Source organism: Vulpes lagopus, chromosome 24 (assembly GCF_018345385.1).
Source record: "Vulpes lagopus strain Blue_001 chromosome 24, ASM1834538v1, whole genome shotgun sequence".
NCBI lineage: Eukaryota > Metazoa > Chordata > Mammalia > Carnivora > Canidae > Vulpes > Vulpes lagopus.
In genome coordinates, this window is record NC_054847.1 from 21,569,390 (window position 1) to 21,589,873 (window position 20,484).

Sequence of the window (20,484 nt, forward strand, 5' to 3'; positions counted from 1 at the left end):
TGAACAGGAATAGATAAAGGGAGAAATGAGAAGTGATGGAAGATTTAACAGAAATACACCTTAGAGGAGAGAGCAATTGGAAACTTATTGGATAAGGGGAAAGGGTCAGTGAAAGGAATGTCAATATTGAGACTTTCAGTCTGAGAAGTGAGCTATGTTGTCTCAGACAGAAATAAGAAATCAGAAAAATGAACAGATCTGAGATGGACATATTTTGGATGTGCTGTGCTTGTGTTGTTTTTTGGCACTTCTCACTGGAGACATCTAGAAGGTGAAAATGATGGACTCAAGGCCAGAGCACTGAAATATAGATTAATAGGTGATAGTTGAAGTTTGAGAATAACAAGGAAGAGAGGTTAGAGACATAACATAATAAGATTGAGGGAACTTATACGTGAAAAATATATCTAGCAGGTTGGAGGAAAAGTGAACTTACAAGAGAAAAGGATAAGAGGGAACCTAAAGCCACTGTTTTTATTTTATTTTTTTCTAGCTTTATTGAGATATAATTGACACATAAAATTATATATATTTATGGTGCACAAATGTGGTAATTTGATACATCTGTGCATTGTAAAATGATTACCACAATCAAGTTAATTAACACAAACATCACCTCACATAGTTACCACTTTTATATGTGTGTGCTGAGAACACTGATGATTGACTTTCTTAGCAATTTGCAAGTATATAAGGCGGTATAATTAACTATAGCTACAATGCTGTGCATTAGCTCCCCAAAACTTATTCATGTTATAATTGAAAATTTCTACTCTTTGACTAACCTCTCCATTTCCTTCACCCCTAACTCTTTAGCAAACATAGTTCTACTCTCCAGTTCTAAATTTGACTTTTTAAGATTGCACGTATAAGTGAGATGATACAATATTTGTCTTTCTGTGTCTGGCTTATTTCACTTAGCATGATGTCCTCTAGTTTCATCCATGTTACAAATGGCAAGATTTCCTTCTTTTATTTTATGAGTGAGTAATAGTGTGTGTGTGTGTGTGTGTGTGTGTAAGTGTGTGTGTGTCTCACATTTTCTTTATCCATTCACCTGAAGAGAAGAACTGACATAGGCCAAAGCTTTAGTCCTTGACATCTATGGGGTACAAAGATAATTACAAGGATAATTACAAGTTGCCTAGCTTTTATTAACTGCCTTAGTGTCTTGAAGAAAAACAATGGCAAATTTGGGTCAGCCAAATATTTACTCAGGGCACACTGAAAATCTCATGGCAGTATTCAAAGCTAACCATGTCTTCTACAACTGGATTGCAGACTGCTAAAATAAGGCCTAGAATTTACTCATAAGGGTGGCAGAGGTTGCAAAGGAGATTGAACTATATCACCTTTCACAGTCCCCACTGTACCAAAGTCAGGATCCCTAGTAAGTAAAAGCTGTTCCCTTATGACCTAAGCTGGGGGATTATGAATTACTGCCCCTGAGAACCTTGAACTTTCAGATACCGATGAACTTTCCAGGTGTAAAGACATAGATCTTGCCTCTCCACTTACTAGATGCGATTAGCCTTCTTTGGCCTGGAGATAATAAAAGACCTCATCTGATATGGTTGCCTCTCAAGATAATGCTTATCTTTCTCATGATCACTCTTGCTTGTCTTCATTGCTTCAGTTCTCAAAGTAGCCAAAGTAGGAAAATGCTGCCTTTTATATGGGAGGAAATACCTCACTTCACTTCCTGGCTAAAACATACCTGCAGAAAACAGGAGAATGTTTATATAAATAGTGATAGATTAAGGACAGTGAAATATAAGGATAGATAGGGTATATTTTGTTGATGGGTGTTCTCCCATAAAACAGGATTTAACATCCTGGTAAGTTTGGGGTTTTTTTTTTTTTCAACTTTTTAGAATTTTAGTTACTGACAGAAACTTACTTAAAAAATAATATAAACAGATTTTTGTGTGGTCATAAATTTTTAACTTGATTGGGCAAATACCTAGGAACATGATTGCTGTATCATATGATTAAAAAATGCATTTAGTTTTGTAGGAAACTTCCAAATTATCTTCCAAAGCAAATGTAGCATTTTACATTTCCACCAGCAAAGAATCAGAGTTCCAGTTGCTTCCCATCCTTGCTAGCAATTGGTGTTATTAAACTTCTTTTGATTTATCCATTCTAATAGTTATGTAGTGGTATCCCGTTGTTGTTGTTTTTTCAGCATATGCAATAGTTTATTTCTTAGCTTTCTGTTCTATTGCATTGGTCTCTGTAAATGTCTTTTTTTTTCTGTATATTTTTTTATTGGCATTCGATTTGCCAACATAGAGTATAACACCCAGTGCTCATCCCATCAAGTGCCCCCCTCAGTGTCTGTCACCCAGTCAACCCATCCCCCCACCCACCTCCCCTTCCACCACCCCTAGTCCATTTCCCAGAGTAGGAGTCTCTCACATTCTGTCACCTTTCTGATATTTTCCACTCATTTTTTCTCCTGGTAAGTTACCTGAAACTGGTCCTCATATAGGGCTAGATGAATTCCTAAAGTGTGGACATAATGATAACCTACAGAGTGTTGGAGATACCAACACTGCCTTGGCTGGGCATTGAGGAAGGAGTCAGAAGACCAACAGGTAGTTATGTTAGAATGGATTTACTATGTGAGATCAAAGAACCTATCATTAAAAAAAAAAACAAAAAACAAAAAAAAACAAAACATAGAACCTATCATTGACTCTTCTCAGAAGGGCTCATTTTTCCTTCATTGAGTCAGTAAAGAATGAATTCATGTAGAGGTACAAATATCACTGGAAATAATAGTAGCAATTGTTCTCTGCTGGCCAGAGTTAACTTCAAAGATGCCGTTATAGACCTGTACTCCCTAGTATCAGTGAGGTTTATAGTACAGGATTCCAAAATAGCACAACAGGTGGGAGCACTCAACCATCAGAGGCAAGATGGATATGGCCACCATAATGAGCTCTAGGCTTGAGTAGCCACCAGGTTACCTGAAATTATAGGTATCCATACAAAGGCCAACAGATGCTGGTATTCCTAGGTGTGGGCAGATAGTCAGTCATTAAGATACTGCTCGCTTTGTATAACCAGAAGCCAAAAATCTAGATTTATTAAGCTGAAAGCTGGTGTCAGTATATTAATACAAAATTGTGGTCCTTTGCCTAATTTTCTGATCAATGCTATTTCTTAGAGCTCATCAATTGAAGGAGAATCTAGGTCTCCTGAAGGAGAGACTCTGCTCCATCACATTAGTATACACAAAAATAGTATTTACTCATTTCTAAAAGGTATCTGCGGTCATTTACCAAATAATTATAGACTGAAGAAAGAAGAATACCTAGATATTTCAAGTACTCTGGAATACAAGGTCTCAACTGACACTAAAACCAGAAATTTCAAAATTCTCTCATAACTCATAGGCCTTATAAAATCCCAAAAACACACAGACAGGCTTTAGGACTAATGCATTTCACAGTGATTTCAGTGATCACACAGCCCTACTTCATGGTGATTTCCCCCCAGACTTTCAAATGCATAATGATGGATATTTTTAGCAGTTGGCAAAATACTTACTTTGATTTCTTGACCTGTGGAGTAAGAACTGATATGTTAGGAAAAGCAAAGTGGAAAATTCTAAAAACTGCCCACATTTCAAATCAAGATAGTAAATCAGAGTCAATACTTCTGCTCTGGGTAGAAACGTAAAGATTAGTGTTATCCTTAAGTACTAAAGGATTCAGGCTAACGATTCCCATCATATCTCCCATTTAATACATCCATATATTTTTGGCAAAATGCAGATGAATCGTGGTAAATATCAACTGACTACCCTAAACTTAATCAGGTATTGTATTCAGTACTGGATATGGATCTTTAACACACGAATGAGAACCATTCCTTCACCATTTCTCAATGCAGTCAACAAACAGGATGTGTTGTGAGATAAAGATGAGTCTTTTAGGAATGAATTCATAGGCAGAAAGAAAAGTTACATCAGATAAACAACAAATGACTGCAAAATAGTGAGAAGGTATAATTAATGGAACAATATTATAAAATTAGAATTGAGATACCAATATAAGTGATAGAATTGGAGCATAATAGAAGTGTTCTCTCCCATACCCCCTAGAACAAAGGAGGATTATACAGAGCTTTTGTGGTAGAAATGCAGAAATGAAGGAAATAGTTTCTATCTTTACAGTGAAGTAGAAATATATTTACACTTAGATAATCCTTTATTATTTATCATCAGGCTTAGATTTTTGCTTTCATAATGTTGTGTTAAATAAAAATATTTTACTTATGTTACCTTCTCAACAATGTAGGCACTTGAATCTACAACTCCTATTTTATACCATAACTTTTAATAGCAGTAGTTTAGCTATTTTGCCATTTTTTCCTGGTGTACTTGGCTGACCAAGAGTAGAAAAAAAGACACATCTCTCTTCTCTCATTTGTGATTTTATTTATTTGGGTCCTTCTCTTTTCTTTTTGGTAAGTCTGGCCAGGGGTTTATCAATAAGAAATAAAAGGCATCCAAATCAGCTAGGAAGAAGTCAAACTTTCACTATTTGCTGATGAGATGATACTCCATAAAAAAACGTGAAAGACTCCCCCACAAAAAAAAATTGCTAGATCTGATATACAAATTCAGTAAAGTTGCAGAATGCAAAAATCAATGTACAGAAATCTGTTGCATTTTCATATACCAATAATGAAGCAGCAGAAAGAGAAATCAAGGGATCAATTCCATTTACAATTGCACCAAAAACTATTAAGATATCTAGCCTAACCAAAGAGGTAAAAGATCTATACTCTGAAAAGTATAGAACACTTATGAAAGAAATTGAAGGTGACATAAAGAAATGGAAAAAAACATGCCACGTTCATGGATTGGAAGAATACATATTGTTAAAATGTCTATACTACCCAAAGCAATCTACACATTTAATGCAATTGCTAACAAAATACCACCAGCATTTTTCATAGAGCTAGAGCAAACAACCCTAAAGTTTGTATGGAACCAGAAAAGACCCCAAATACACAAAGCAATCTTGAAAAAGAAAAACAAAGCTGGAGGCATCACAATTCCAGACTTTAAGTTGTATTACAAAGCTGTAGTCATCAAGATAGTGTGGTACTGGCGCAAAAACAGACACATATATCAATGGAACAGAATAGAAAACCCAGAAATGGATGCATAACTCAATGTCAACTAATCTTCGACAAAGCAGGAAAGAATATCCAATGGAAAAAAGACAGTTTCTTCAGCAAATGGTTTTGCGAAAACTGGACAGCAATATGCAGAAGAATGGAACTGGACCATTTTCTTACATCATACACAAAATAAATTCAAAATGTATAAAAGACCTTAATATGAGAGAGGAAACCATCAAAATCCTAGAGAACAGCAGCAGAAATCTCTTTGACCTCAGCCACAGCAACTTCTTACTAGATATATCACCAGAGGGAAGGGAAACAAAAGCAAAAATGAACTATTGGGACTTCACCAATATAAAGAGTTTCTGCACAATGAAGGGAACAATCAGCAAAACTGAAAGGCAGCTTCTGGAATGGGAGGAGATATCTGCAAGTGACATATCTAATAAAGAAAGGGTTAGTATCAGAAATCTATAAAGAACTGATCAAACTCAACACCCCAAAACCAATTATCCAGTTAAGAAATGAGCAGAAGACATGAATAGACATTTTTCCAAAGAAGACATCCAGATTGCTATAGACACATGAAAAGGCTCACATTACTCATCATCAGGGAATATGAATCAAAACCATGATAAGTTACTACCCCACACCTGCAGAATGGCTAAAATTAACAAAACAGGAAGCAACAGATGTTGGCGAGGATGTGGAGAAAGTGAAACATTTTTACTCTGTTGGTGGGTATTCAAACTAGTGAAATCACTTTGAGAAACAGTGTGGAGCTTCCTCAAAAAGTTCAGAATAGATCTAATCTATGATCCAGTAATTGCACTGCTAGGTATTTGTCCAAAGGACGCAAAAAGAATGGAATCTTGTGATTTGCAATAATGTGGATGGATTGAGGATATATTCCTCTAAGTGAAACGAGTCAGCCTGAGAAAGACAAATACCACATGATCTCATTAATATGTGGAATTTAAGAAGTAAAACAGATGAACATAGGAGAAGAGAAAAAAGGAGTGAGAAGCAATCCATAAGAGACTCTTAATTATAGGGAACAAACTGAGGTTGATGGAGGGGAGGTGGGCAGAGATTGGGCTAAATGCATGATGGGCATTAAGGAAAGCACTTATGTTGTGCACTGGGTGTTACACGTAAGTGATGAATAACTAAATTCTACTCCTGAAACCAATATTACACTGTATGTTAACTAAAATTTAAATTAAAAAAATTAAAAACATTGTAATTGATTCACGCACACACACACTCACACACACACACAATGGAATATTACTCAGCCATTGAAAAGAATATGTCTTGCTATTTACAATGATATGGATAGAGCTAGCGAGCATTATGCTGTATGAAATAAGTCAGTCTGAGTAAGAAATACCACATGTTTCCACTCGTATGTGGAATTTAAGAAATAATTAATGAACATCAGGGGAAAAAAAGAGAGGCAAACCATAAACCAGACTCTTAACTGTAGAGAACAAACTGAGGGTTGTTGGAGGGAAGGTAGGCAGGGGAATGGGTTAAATGGATGATGAGTCACTAAATGCTACCCCTGAAACCAATATTACACTGTATGCTAACTAATTGCAATTTAAATACAAATTTGGAAGAAAAAAAGAAAGAAAATGGTGAGGTCTCAGAGTTTCAGATTGACAAAGTAATCCCAAGGAGGAAATATAAATTCAAAGAAGTGTCACAGAACATTACTGAAATTGTTAAGGATGGAAAAATAGCCATGTAAAGATCGAGTAAGGTGGGAATGGGAAATAATACTCTAAAGGCATGAAGATGCTGAGGCAGAAGAGGACATATTGAAGGGTGATAAAGAGGAGGTTCAGTATAAATGATAGAAGTGTGGTCAATGATGATCATTTCAAAATTGAAGATTTTGGCAGTGGATTATTCTAAGAGATGGGAAGATTCAAGGTATAAAGCCAAGACTGGGCAACTGACTTAAAGGAAAAACAAAAAGATCAAGGAGTTGAGAAAATGATGAAGCCACAAGACTGCAGTGATAGAAAATCTCCTGCTGAAGATGTGGGACCATAATTAGATAATGAAATGTATTATTTCAGGATGAATGGAAGGGGAAGAGCTCCTAGAAATGTGTAGCATGGATTATTCATTAACTGATGGCTGATTCATGGAGAAAAGTTAGAAGAGAAAAAAGGGAAGACAAAAAAAGATTTTGTATCCTGCTCCCTCAGACACAACCCAAGTCTATTTTATGAGCATAGTAAGAAATAAAAATACATTAATTTGATATCATATCTATATTTCTGTTCAGCTCATGTAGTTGGCTGTTTTGTTGAAAAGATAGGATCACATTATTCATTTGGCTTAGGTTCTAATGTCAGCATTTTGCATGTACATTTTTAATTACCATCATCATCATTATTATTGTTATTATTTTTCTAGTGTGAAATATATTATGAAACAAAACATGAAATCTGATTTTTGTGGAATCCCTAAAGCATTTATGTTGTGCCCAAGAGTTCAGTGAGCCTAGTCTGACAACCAATGTCGTGCTTTCAGTAATCTATCCTAAACAAATTTTACAAATGGGGTATGATACTTTTAAATTATTTTTTATGAAAGAGGAAATTAAGTCTCAGTGAGTTAAGCAGCTTGCTGTAAACACTGCATCCTAAGAGTAGTGAAGTTGAGACTTCAACCCAAGAATATGACATCAGCCTTTTATAGTAGAGTTTACTTCAGTTCTTTACTACTGTTTGAGTAGTACTTAGACTATTTTTTGAGTCTTCTGGATAGTCATAAAAATCACTGATTTTGTCTCTCTCATCTTTTTTTCCCCCTTAAATAAAGAAGACACTGCCTGTTTTGTTCTCTGATCATTTGTACATTGTGTGCCCAGCCTACTCTTGTGTTGACATGAAGTTGTATTGAGTGTTTACTAATCAAATTTTTGTCAGGCATGCCATGACTAAAAATTCCCTTCTACAAGAAAGTTCTCCCTCCAGGAGTGCTATGCTTGTTATTCTCCTTTTAGAGACACCTACACGTCTTTCAAGATGGAATCTCTGTAAAGGGCTGCTCAGTTGAATTAAGGTGAAGGATGACAGGGAATGCTAGTAGGAAACAGACCTGCACCGGCTGCCTCATCCGGAGTCCTAGGAAGTGCTGATGCTGTAAACTCTAACAGAGTTTACTGCTATAAAGAGAAGAACATGAGAGATGCGAAGAAAACAATCTCTACCTACTTTCCATTTTTGTGTCAATGGGCTAATGAATTAAAGTCTGGTGTTAAATTAAGACTTGTTTGCTGCTGCTGTATTTATTAGTATCTTAGGTGCACTTTCTTTGTCCGTAACTCTCTTACCACACACATCTAGGCAAGGATACATGGGAAGAGGAGTGAGTCCAGAAACTGGGTGAACAAAAGCATTTCAGCAAGTTAAAAATGTAAGCAGTGGGAGATGGAAAGCCCTTCCTGTAAAACATAAGATCCTAACTGGGAAAGTAGAGATACACGGCAACTTCCAGGAAAATATCCATGCTGGAGTCCTTGTCGAATTGTCATGTGTGTTTGGGGTTCACAAAGAAGACAAAATATGCAGGACCGAGAGTCTGCATGGTGGCCAGACCCAAAGCACTTGAGACAGCAGCCACTGTGGCTGATTACCACTTGGGTTCTTATGGCAGGTAGCAGGAGGTAGGCCAAGTTTTCTGCTTCCCTCCAGAGCTCAATGACCTTAGTGTTTGTGAAGTAAAGAGTAAAAGAAAGATTTTTTTTTTTTTTTTTTTTTTTTAATGTAGATGCATCCAGTTTGGGCCTTGGAGTAAAATGAAGGTATCTCCTCTGGTGGAATTCTACAATAGGAGGGGGAAAAAAAATGGAAAAAAAAATGAAAAAGGAAATAACAGAAGAAAAGCCTCCAGGTGGTGAGAGAAATGAATTTCCTGGAGTAAATTTTTTCACAGGATTTCTCAACATCCAAGCACTTAATTAGAATTTTATTTAATCTCCTCAACAATGGGACGGCATTGAAAGGCTTGTGCTTTAAAAAGATGAATGTGATTGCTGTGTCAGGGCATGGGGAAAAGAGCCACCAGAGGTGGAGGGAACATTAGGAGGCTTTTATAGTCTTCCAGAAGAGAGGTAATAACGATCTGGACACTTAATACTGGATATATATGTTATGTAGTATTTTCTGTTAATTAAACTTCTTAGTATAACAGTGCAGGAGAGAACTTGTTCTATATTTTATGGATTTCCAGGCGTGCTAGGAAAAGGGGAGACTACTCCACCAGGCAATAGTCCATTAAAAATTAATTTCTGCAGAAATTCATTAAAGCTCAAAGGGGTGAAGTGGTTAAATATGTACCTTACCCACCCACTCCCTAATAAATCCCTTTGGATATATGCACCTACGAGTCATATGTTAAAGTGGGGTAAAATATAGGCAATATTTATATGGCAACAGGCATGGTCAGATGGTAAAATAAAGGGATTTACTGTTTAGAAATTTTGAACTGCTTTCCTCTGTAAATAAGCTGCACTATAAAGCACACATATGAATTCTCCTAATGCAGTTGAGTATTAACTTCCCATGCATGAATGCACAGATTATTAAACAATTAAATTAAGTGTAATTCAGAAACTGGGAAAGTGGGGACATCTGAAATTAATCTGTTAATTATTAGCTGCATCAGAAGGGTCTTTAGAACAAAATAAACAAAGTGGTAAATTAAATTCCACCTTGTTGGAAAGTTGAATTTGGCTGACTTAATTTGCAAGTAAAAGTATGGAAGATGTAACTGAATAGTAAAATTGCCCATTTTTCTTTAGCTTTTCCTATCTACTTTGTTGAGGAAGGGAAGAGAGGCATGCGGCAAAATGAAATGCAGCTCATTTGGCTAAGCGTCTGCCTTCAGCTCAGGTCATGATCTCAGGGTCCTGGGATTGAGTCCAGGATCAGGCTCCTTGCTCAACGGAGAACCTTCTCCCTCTCCCTCTGCCGCTTCCCCCTCACATGCCTTTGTGCATGTACTCTCTCTCTCAAATAAATAAAATACATTCTTTTTTAAAAAGATTTGTTTATTGTAAAATAATCTTCTGGGAAAGTCGAAGCCTCATGGCAGCAACACACAATTGGTAACAGGGCTTAAAATAAGGAAATAAATGAATAAACAAAATAATTACCTCCCCCCCTTGTTTTGCTTTAGAACTAATAGAGTTTATATTTTAAGCTTGTGTTTGGAAAGGTGAATGCATTTTTAAAACAAGCTATTCCATTCATGCTTCCAGTTTAAATAGAATTTATTTGTAAGATCACGAATATGGAGTTTTTATGGAGAAATTGCACCAGAACCTGCCCAAAGAGGTCCTATACAAACAGGACAAAAGCCATCTGTCCACTGCAGGACATGCATTTTTGCTTCTGTGGAGAAGTGCCTGTTTCACAAGAAAATGAAGAATCAAGAGATCTCCTCCTTTATAGGCTTCTATGTGTGAACTTTGGTTCTAGAGTTTGGTGCAGGTATTTCTGTTCTATAGACTCGATCTCGAAAGATTGATGCTGGAGGGGACATTAGCAGCAGCATTCACTTGTTCCTGTGGCATTTAATGAATGGTCTCTTTTAAAAATATTTCCTGGACTCCTACTTACTTTTGTAAAAAGAGCAATTTCCATAAGTGCTTGACATAACAGAGGCTTTTGGTTCAACAAGCACTTTTTAAAATAATTTTTTTTTAGGTTGAAGGTAGTTTTTGCTGCAAGTTTTGCCTTTTCTCAAATGAGATAAAAATATAGCAAGTTCCTTAATGTTGCATAGCTCATAGCTCCATTTATAACTGAGTTTAAGCAGATTTAAGAGTAAGCTAAATTCGTAGATATTTTTTCAAATGTACCATATATCTATACTCCGTAAACAAAGTTATAATAGTTTAATGAGTAAAAAAAAAAATGTATTGTGAGTACAGTATATTTAAAATTATTTTTTGTCGGATTAAAGGGCAATAAGATGTATCTATTTGAAACTCTGAAAAATTAAACCATTGTGATAAATCACATTTTGGGGAGACAACTAAAATAAAGGAAATCTAAAGTACAAAATAACATGGAAACTTCAGAATCGTGGATCTCCCCTATACAAATTTCAATACACAGCCTAGATGGGAGAGAGAGAGATAGAAAGAGAGAGAGAAAGAGAGAGAGAAAGAGAGAGGACATGGACATTTTGAGTATAGACGATTTAGCCTATCTTTTCTCTAGTCACCATGAGGAAGCATGAGAAGAAACATAGATCAATGTCCTTCCCCAGCTGGTCTATGTTCCCTGATTCCTCTCAGAGTAGGTACAGCTCACTGTACTAAGAGATTTTAGTGCTTACAGGTATCTACCTACTGGTCATCCACCTTGGCTCCTAAACACAAGCCAACTAGATCCAATGCCCAATGAAAAAATAGTGATCTATCCCAAATCCGGAGGGAAAACAAATGCCCATGTTGGATGTTTGTAATCGTGAGGCAGCACTTATTCTCTAACATAGTGCTTCTATAACGGGTCTATGTTAGTCATAACCAAGTAACACAAACTTGGTGTCTTTAAACAATAGAAATAAGTTCTCTCACAGTCCGGAGGCTAGAAATCTGAAATCTAAGTGTTGGCAGGGTCCTGCTCTTTCTGAAGGCTCTAGGAGGGAATATGCTCCATGCCTTTCTCCTACCATCTTTGACTATCTTTGGCTTTTTAGATGCATCACTCCAATCTCCAGTCTCTATTTCCACTGTCACATGGTGTTGTCTCTGTGTTTGTGGGTCTATCTGCATCTTGTCTCCTCTATTGTTGAAGGCATAGTCATATTGGATTAGGGCCCTCATCTTAACGTGTAAAAACTTAAGCCCTATTTCTAAATAATATCACATTCAAAGGTACCAGGGATAAGAACTTCAACATATTTTGGAGGGAGGGGTGTTTATAACACACAACAGGATCTTTGGTTAATTTTGACCATGAGTTTTATTTTCATCTTCTGTAGTGACTTTAAACCTGAATTCGCATTTAGGATGTAACACTGTGGACATAATTGTAAATATATCAGAAATATTTCACCAAAAATGTGTGTTATTTTATGTCAAATCTCTTTTCCAAGAGATTAGGAATTGATTACACATTTTTGTGTAATCAATTGTGATTGATTGTGAGAATTGATTACACATTTTCCTAAATATCCAGGTGTAATCAGAGTCTTAAAAAAGATACTAGGACCAAGAGTAAAGTTTACTCTTCACATGTCTTTTATTTTTTTCTCTCCTGTTAATATTTGTTCTCCCTATATCCTAGTTGACAGGAAAAGGAGCAAAGATTTAAGGCTATCTCAACCACAAATAAGTTTAATCCAAGTATACAACTATATAGAATGAAAAGTTAAGCCAAATTAGTTTCAATTATCTTCAAAAGAATTAGCTTTCCTAAATTTAACCAGTTACTCCTCTTTGTTTTAGGCAGTTTTAAACTTAGTAAATCTTGAAAAGATAGGGCAAAATATCACTAACTTATCTAAAAATAAGTTATAAGCAGATCCACTTTTATTTTACAAAGGAAATACTGGTTAAGTATTAACTCTGGGGGTGCCTGGGTGGCTCATTTGGTTAAGCGTCTGCCTTCAGCTCAGGTCATGATCTCAGGGTCCTGGGATTGAGTCTAGCATCAGGCTCCTTGCTCAATGGAGAACCTTCTCCCTCTTCCCCCTCACATGCCTTTATGCATGCACTCTCTCTCTCAAATAAATAAATTCTTTTTTTTAAAGATTTGTTTGTTTGTTTATTTATTTATTTATTTATTTATTTATTTATTTATTTATTTATTCATGAGAGACAGAGAGAGAGAGAGAGAGAGGCAGAGACACAGGCAGAAGGAGAAGCAGGCTCCATGCAGGGAGCCCCACGCGGGACTTGATCCTGGGTCTCCAGTATCACACCCTGAGCCCAAGGCAGGCGCTAAAATGCTGAGTCCCCCCGGCCGCCCTAAATAAATTTTTTAAAAGAAAAAAGAGAACTAACTCTGGAGCCAAATAGACTAAGTGTAAATCCTAGTTCTGCTACTTACTAAGATTTAAATTTCCCATCTGTAAAATGGGCATAATAATGATACCAACATCATAGCGTAGTAAATAAAATCATTGAAGAAAAAAATTAAATTTTTAGTTTTGCTTGTTTCCTAATTTTTTAATTACATATATAATTATCATAACTCAAAATTTTATTATAAGTGAATTGAGTAAGATGGTTGATAGTCACAATCTGAATAATTAACTTTGTTGAATTAAAAAAAAAACCCTTTTTATGGCAAAATGGAGTGCAGATTTTATTGTAAAAAGTTTAACCTTTTTTTGGTAAAATCTAAAATGGATATAGAAAATTACACAAAAAATATGTGTTTTAATGAGTTTTTATGGGGCAAACACCTTTACACCCAGTACCCGGGTCAAAAATAGATCATTGTCCCTCTGTCAGAAGCCTTTTCATTGCCTACCCCAAGGTCAATCAATCCCTGTTCTCTCACCAAGAAATAACCACTATCCTGACTTACAGGAATCACAATCACTTCTTTGTGTGAACAGTTTTTCAGTCTTGTCAATTTATATTTGCAGTCCAGATGTTGCCGATTCCTTAATACTGTTTGCCATGTTTCACAGTGCCCTGTGTAGCCTGAGATTTGGCAACTGGATCAAGAGAGGTCTTGTGAGACTCAGGTTTGATACCTCTGGTGGTGTTTTCCATCAGGGGCACATAATGTCTGGGTGTCTCTCTGTTTGTGTGGTTAGAAGTTGTGATGGTCAATAATCCACTTATTCATTGGGAGTTGCAACATGGTGATATTCCAGTTTCATCATTTCTTTTCCATGTGTCATTTGAACTAGTTTTATCTGGGGATGTTTACCCTCATTTATAGTTTTGTAACCCAGTAGCAAGTTTCATATAGGAAAGGCAACGTAAATGCTTAATCCTTTAACTTGACTTACCAGTTTGCCATCATCTCTGAAGGGTGCCAGTTAGTTTTCCATTTTTAATCTTTCTTAGTCCATTGATTTAAATATATCTGATAGGTTTCAATGAATTGTACTTATTATCTATTTTGAGGCTCACACCGTTCCTGGAAGCACCTCTTTAACTTTGTCCTCGAGTTCTTTTGACATGATACTTGTAGTCTTCAACAGGTTCCTTTTTAGTAGTTATGAGAAGTTTGAAGCTTGTCTTGTACATTCCTTCTTTGGGTATGGAATTAGCCATTTGCTAAAGAAGAAAATAGTATTGTGCAAAACAATATTTTAAGACCACAGGATATCTGGCGCTAGGGAGCCTTATTGATAATGAATTTGGTCATCGATTGTATACCTTTTCAGTGGCTACAGCTAGGAAATGTATCCACTTATACATATGTGTGCACATCTGTAGATGTTTATGTTAAATTCCTTTGAGTTCAAACTGCTAGTTACATACCAAACTTAGAACTGGGAAGTGTTTTTGCTTAATCTCTGGTATTCTATCTCCTTTCTTACACACTAAGAAAATTGTTTTTCAAGAACACATGGGATGACAGAATCAGACTAACCCACAATTATTCTTTTACTCTACTTCACACATTAGTCTTAGAATAACTATTCTGACATTATCCCCATCAATATGACATTCTTATGTATTCTCCATTCTTGCCTCATTTTTTTTTTATAGCTTTACCAGAGTCTCTCTGTCTAAGCATAGAGCCATGTCATATTATAGTCTTTTCTTTTGATCCCCTCATCTGGTCTTGTTTGTACAAGTAACTATGTTACCATCTATTCTGTTCCCATTTTGGTTGTATGGAATTTGATCTCTGTAGGAATCCTTAAGAAAGACTCATGGAACAATATTCTATGAGTCTTTGTGTGTTGATGTAAGTTCATGTTCATTATATTGGAAGTTTAAGTGTTGAATATTAAAATCAATGACTCATATTTTCTTTGTTTGAGTATTTTAGTTTTGTAACTCTTATTCTAACAAAGTATTGTGGTTGAATAGCCTAAAGATAATTTTATTTTCTTTCTATTCTAAGTCATTCACTGTTTTTGTCAGAGAAAAGAATTTTTCTTTCCTTTTAAAAAAATTTCAAAATTTTAATAAAATGCATCTCAGGTATGTGATGTGATTTGCTAATATGAAATTTCAATTTTTTAAATTTCAGGAATGCTTTAGTGATTTTAGCTTTTGTTTTGTTCCTTTGCTTGTTTTCTTTAGAGATTCTTATTTTTATATGTTAGATTTTGCCTATTGTAAATGTTTGTCACTTTGTCAGATCTTTTATATGTTTTTTTCTTTCTTTTTGTTTTGGTTAAGAAAACCCCTTTCATTTTATATTTTCTTAAGGCGTCATATTCTGTGTTTACTCTTCTGTGTTTCCTCTCATTTGGTACTTATGTTAAAAATTATGTTTACATTCAGTTTAAATCATATTGTTTCTGGATTTTTTTAGTTTTGATTTACATTATTCTTTAATGTGTTGTATCATTTTATTAATTTTTGTAGTAATTATTTTTCATTTATTTATATTTTTAGTTCAATTAAACATAGGTTGTAAAGGCTTTAGTTTTGTTCTGTTCCTTGGATTTATCTTTCTGGTATGGTATACACTATTATGGTCTCTTTTAAGAATTTTATTCTGCTCCTTGTTCTCTCTCTGCTATATAAATGCTGTTCAGACTTGATTTTGATACTTTTCTGTTGTTCATTTTTATGTGAACTCAGTTTTCCCCAAATTTTAGAGGAAAACATGATTCAGGGTAAGATTTGATCACTTTACAGAGCTCCTTCTCTGTTGGTCTGTGTGGAAGTCAAAATTATGATGCCTTGCTTTCTCAGACTCCTGGTTCTCTTCCCTGCCCCCTCTCTCTGCACACCCACTTTTATCTGCATGTTTGTTCCTTCTCTCACTGTCTCTTTCCTGCTGTATTTTGACTTCTTACAGCCACTTTCTCCTTAGTGTAGATTCTTGTTCTGGAAGAGAGCTTTGGCTGGTCAGTTTCAAGGAGTTTGAGGATCTAGACTTCTTGCTCCTTTTAAAGCTGCTAATTTTATCTAAGCTCCCTTAGTTTTGAACCTACTTGAGGATATATTTACTCTATGAAGTATGTTACTGGAGACTGTTCTAAATTGCTGGCTATTTTTAGCTGGCAATGATCTCGCTATCTTCAACACACTTACATCAATGCTGTGGTCTACTACACTTTTGTTTATCATGCAGTGTAAATTCTATCTCAAATTTGCAATAAGGATGACTGCAATAATTTCTACCACTATACTAAAGTACACAAACTATACACACAATAATTAATAATCAAGTAGGTAGGTTTAATTTTAAGAAGTTTTTCTGCACCAGGAAATATATCAGGTCTGAGATGGTTCACCAATTCTCTAATTCAACCTTGTCACCAGAGTTTGGTGGAGCTGATGAGGCCAGTCTTCAAAATGCCATGAAACAAAGTTTTACAAGCAAGCCAGGCCATTTGGTCTTTCTCCTAAAGCAACTGAGATTATATTTGAGATGTTGGAATCCTGTTGTTTCCTGCAGCTTCACAGGATCCCTTGCCAGGTGGATATCTTAGTGGGTTTGTTTTATATGAAATCTACTGTATTATCATCCTTGAAATAGGCAATAGTCAAAGAGAACTAATATTCTTCCTATAGTTTCTTTATTGAGTTTAGGTTTTAGTTTTCTTATCTGCATATCTTCATTAAACAAATTGCAATGTTTAATTTTATGTGTCAACTTGGTTAGGTAATAGTACCCAGATATTTGGTTGAATACTATTCTAGATGTTTCTATGAAGTTTTTTTGATGGGATTTACATTTTTTAAAAAAAGATTTACTTATTTATTTGAGAGTGAGAGGGAGAAAGAGATAGCAAACATGTGAGTGGAGGAAGGGGCAGAGGGAGAGGGAGAGAATCTCAAGGAGATTCCCTGCTGAACATGGAGCCCCATGTGGGGCTCAACCTCACAACCCTCAGATCTTGACCTGAGCCAAAATCAAGAGACGGAGGTTTACCCAACTTGGTCACCCAGGCACCCCAGGATTTAAACTTCAATCAGTAGACTTTGAGTAAAAAGGATTGTTATCCATCTTGTGCAATGAGGTGGACCTCATCTAATCAGTTGAAGGCTGTAAGAAAAATTTTGACCGCCCCCAAAAGAGGGGATTTTTATAGCAAAATGCCTTTGGACTTGAGCTGCAGCCATTTTCTGTATCTTTAGCCCCTATTTTCAGCCTCTACAACTGTATGAGCCAATCGCTTAAAATGAATCTCTCTCCATTCTCTTCTCCATCTCTCTTTCTCTCTCTCTTTCTCTCCCTCACACACACACACACACTCTATTGGTTCTGTTTCTGGAGAACTCTAATATACAAATTATCTATACATGGTCAAAAATATTGCAGAATTCTCACATTGATATGGATATATTCTTTTTCTATTATTCTTACCTGTATATGATGTTTTGTTCACTCTTCTGACAATTTGTTCTTGTAAATGATTTTTCAGATAAGATATAAAGTTATTGTGTGTTTGGAATCTAAACCCAGATAGGAAGGCAAGATTAAGACAGCTCTGCTCTAGGCCTTAAGAAAAGGAATTCTACTTTTCTGATTTTCTCCCTTTATAGATTGAATATAAGAAGTGAAAACCTACAAGGTTGAAGGATGAAGAAAAAGCAAGAAAGCAAAATTCCTGGTCTCTTCTTAGCCTACACAGTAAACAAATGACAAAAGCCATTATGAGTCACTTACAGCCTTGCTATGTTTATCAATATAGGACACTGGAGAAGGATTTGGGTCCAAGATTCCTTACAGCCAAATAGAGGATATATTTATGAATTTATAACAATCTGTATTCATATCCATATGTAGATGAATATATAAGCACATATACATATATGTGCATAATATATAAGTGCATATTTATGTCAGTAACTAAACATAGGCAAGTAATTAGTCAAGAATAGACTATTTCAGGATTCTGGCTATTTTTTCCCAGAAGACAAAATGTTAGTGGATAAGTTTTGGTAAAATTGTTTGTGTAGTCCATATGGGTCTTAATAGTTATTAATGATAAAAATGAAAATATCTGTTGAGAGTCCCTGAGATATTTTACATAAATGAATTAATTCATTTAATTGTTATAAGAATCGTCCTGAAGGAAGCATTATTGAGAGCATTTTATAAATGAAGCAACTGAGTTTCAAAGAAGTTACATAACCTGCCCAAGGTTATGTGTGATTATATTTGAAGAATCAACTAGACATTTCTCAAACTTCCATCATTAGTTTCAACTTCTATATATTTTTATTCTTTTTAAAAATTTTTTTTTTCTTTTTTAAGGGCAAGTACCGGGACAGATCTTTTAAAAAAACTCAAGTTTTTAATCATTCTGCCCTGATTCCACTTGGTCTGTTGAGCTTGATCTTTGGAACTTATTTCTCCAAAACACTTATGTGCTTAATGGTTCCTGACATTGGGCCTGATTAGGCAACTTGCCCAAGATTGCACAGGGATTAATGGTAGATTCATAAATTAAAATTTTCTGTCACTCTGGTCCCTTACTTTTTTGAGTTATGTTGTCTTCCCAAAGATATATTACGGATACCAACACATCTTGTAAAATAAAAAGAACTTCTATGTTTCCAGACTCTACAGACTAAATAACAAATACATAGGTGTCACAGGCATAGCAAAGTTGTTAGGGTAATATTTTCATGATTATATTTCTCTCAAGAAATTGTGTCCATTCTCACATGCTCATTCTTCAAGTAATCAGAGGATATTAATGTTAAAGAGTGAAGAGAAGTCTATTTGATACTCTTGTTCTATATTGCCTAGGGACTATCACTCATTACTGTAAAAATTCATTTGAATTTTTGTTGAATAGAAATTGTAGCTAAAAGAAAAAAAAATCTCTCAGGCAAAATTAAGCACAGGATATTTTTACATACACAGAAAGAAAAGGGTTAATTAAATCATCACATTTAAAGCCACTTTTCCAGAACATTTCCTTTTACAGGATCTATTTGGGAAAATGTATGCAAATTTACATGGATTTGGTGAGCAGTAAAAGGATATTATAAAACTTCATTAATTATAAATTCTAGAGAAGAGAGAAAATGGACTTTGAATGAACTGAGTCCATTTGTTTCATTATGTACATTTATCTGCATGTACGTGGAATTTACAAAATTGAAACTCCATTTATTGGACACCTGCTATATGTTACACAAAGCTAAGTGACTTACATTTGCCATCTCATTTAACCTCTATATTTAATCCATGAGATCATTACTGGCATCCCCCATTTTATGTGTTAGAAAAGTCAGTCTCAGGAGATCTTGCAAGATGATGCATAAAGTTGCAAATCAGGCACCCTAACCAATTGTAACTTAATCTCTAGCCTTTTCAAGTGCTATCCTTCCCTATGTACATCCCTTCTAGATATCCCTGGGTGTATGTTTGTGTATGTGTATATATAATACTCACATATTGAAGGTAATTGTATTTTTGTTTGATATTAATAGAAATACCTGTTTTTCATATTTTGAATAAAATTTTATTGGTTTCCATTTGCTTAGTCAACATTTGTCAATAAGAAACATATTTAATGTGTTTATGATAACTACCAAGATTTTTAAGGGGAGTATATGATAAGTTTAATTAAATCCTATTGTGGCATACTATTGAAATAAAAGTGTTTTTCTTTACTCTTAAACTTTTATGCAGCAAATAAAATCAGAGGACTTCCTAGAGTTGAACCTTTGCTGGTATGGCATTTTATTCTTTTAGTGCATTTAATATCTAAAACGCCAGATTTTATTTGCAAATATTTTACTTATGATTTTTTACATTTGTGCAGCTGTCACAAAAAGGACAGTGATTGACAAAATGATGCAAATGTAGGTAAAAGATGTAGGACAATTGGCACATGAAGGTGGCTCCTGAGATTTGAGACTTTGTCATCCTTGCCCTTTGGAGAGACCAACTTCCTTGATCTACACATTCCATGAATGTGACCTGCCACCTCTCTGAGTGCCAATCTGCTAGAGAATCACACCTTCTTGGAGAAGGAGTGTGTGTGTGGTGGGGGAGATGGGGAGGTGGATGTGTGTGTGTTCCATGTGGGCATGGAGTGGTAGTTAATATATATCCCTTGGTAGTTAATATATATCTCTATGACACATTACCAAATGGGATCATTCTGACAATCGAGTTTAATTGCCTGTCCGGGAAATCAAATGCAAAATATATATCAGTTGAATCAGGGAATATTCATTCCTTTTCA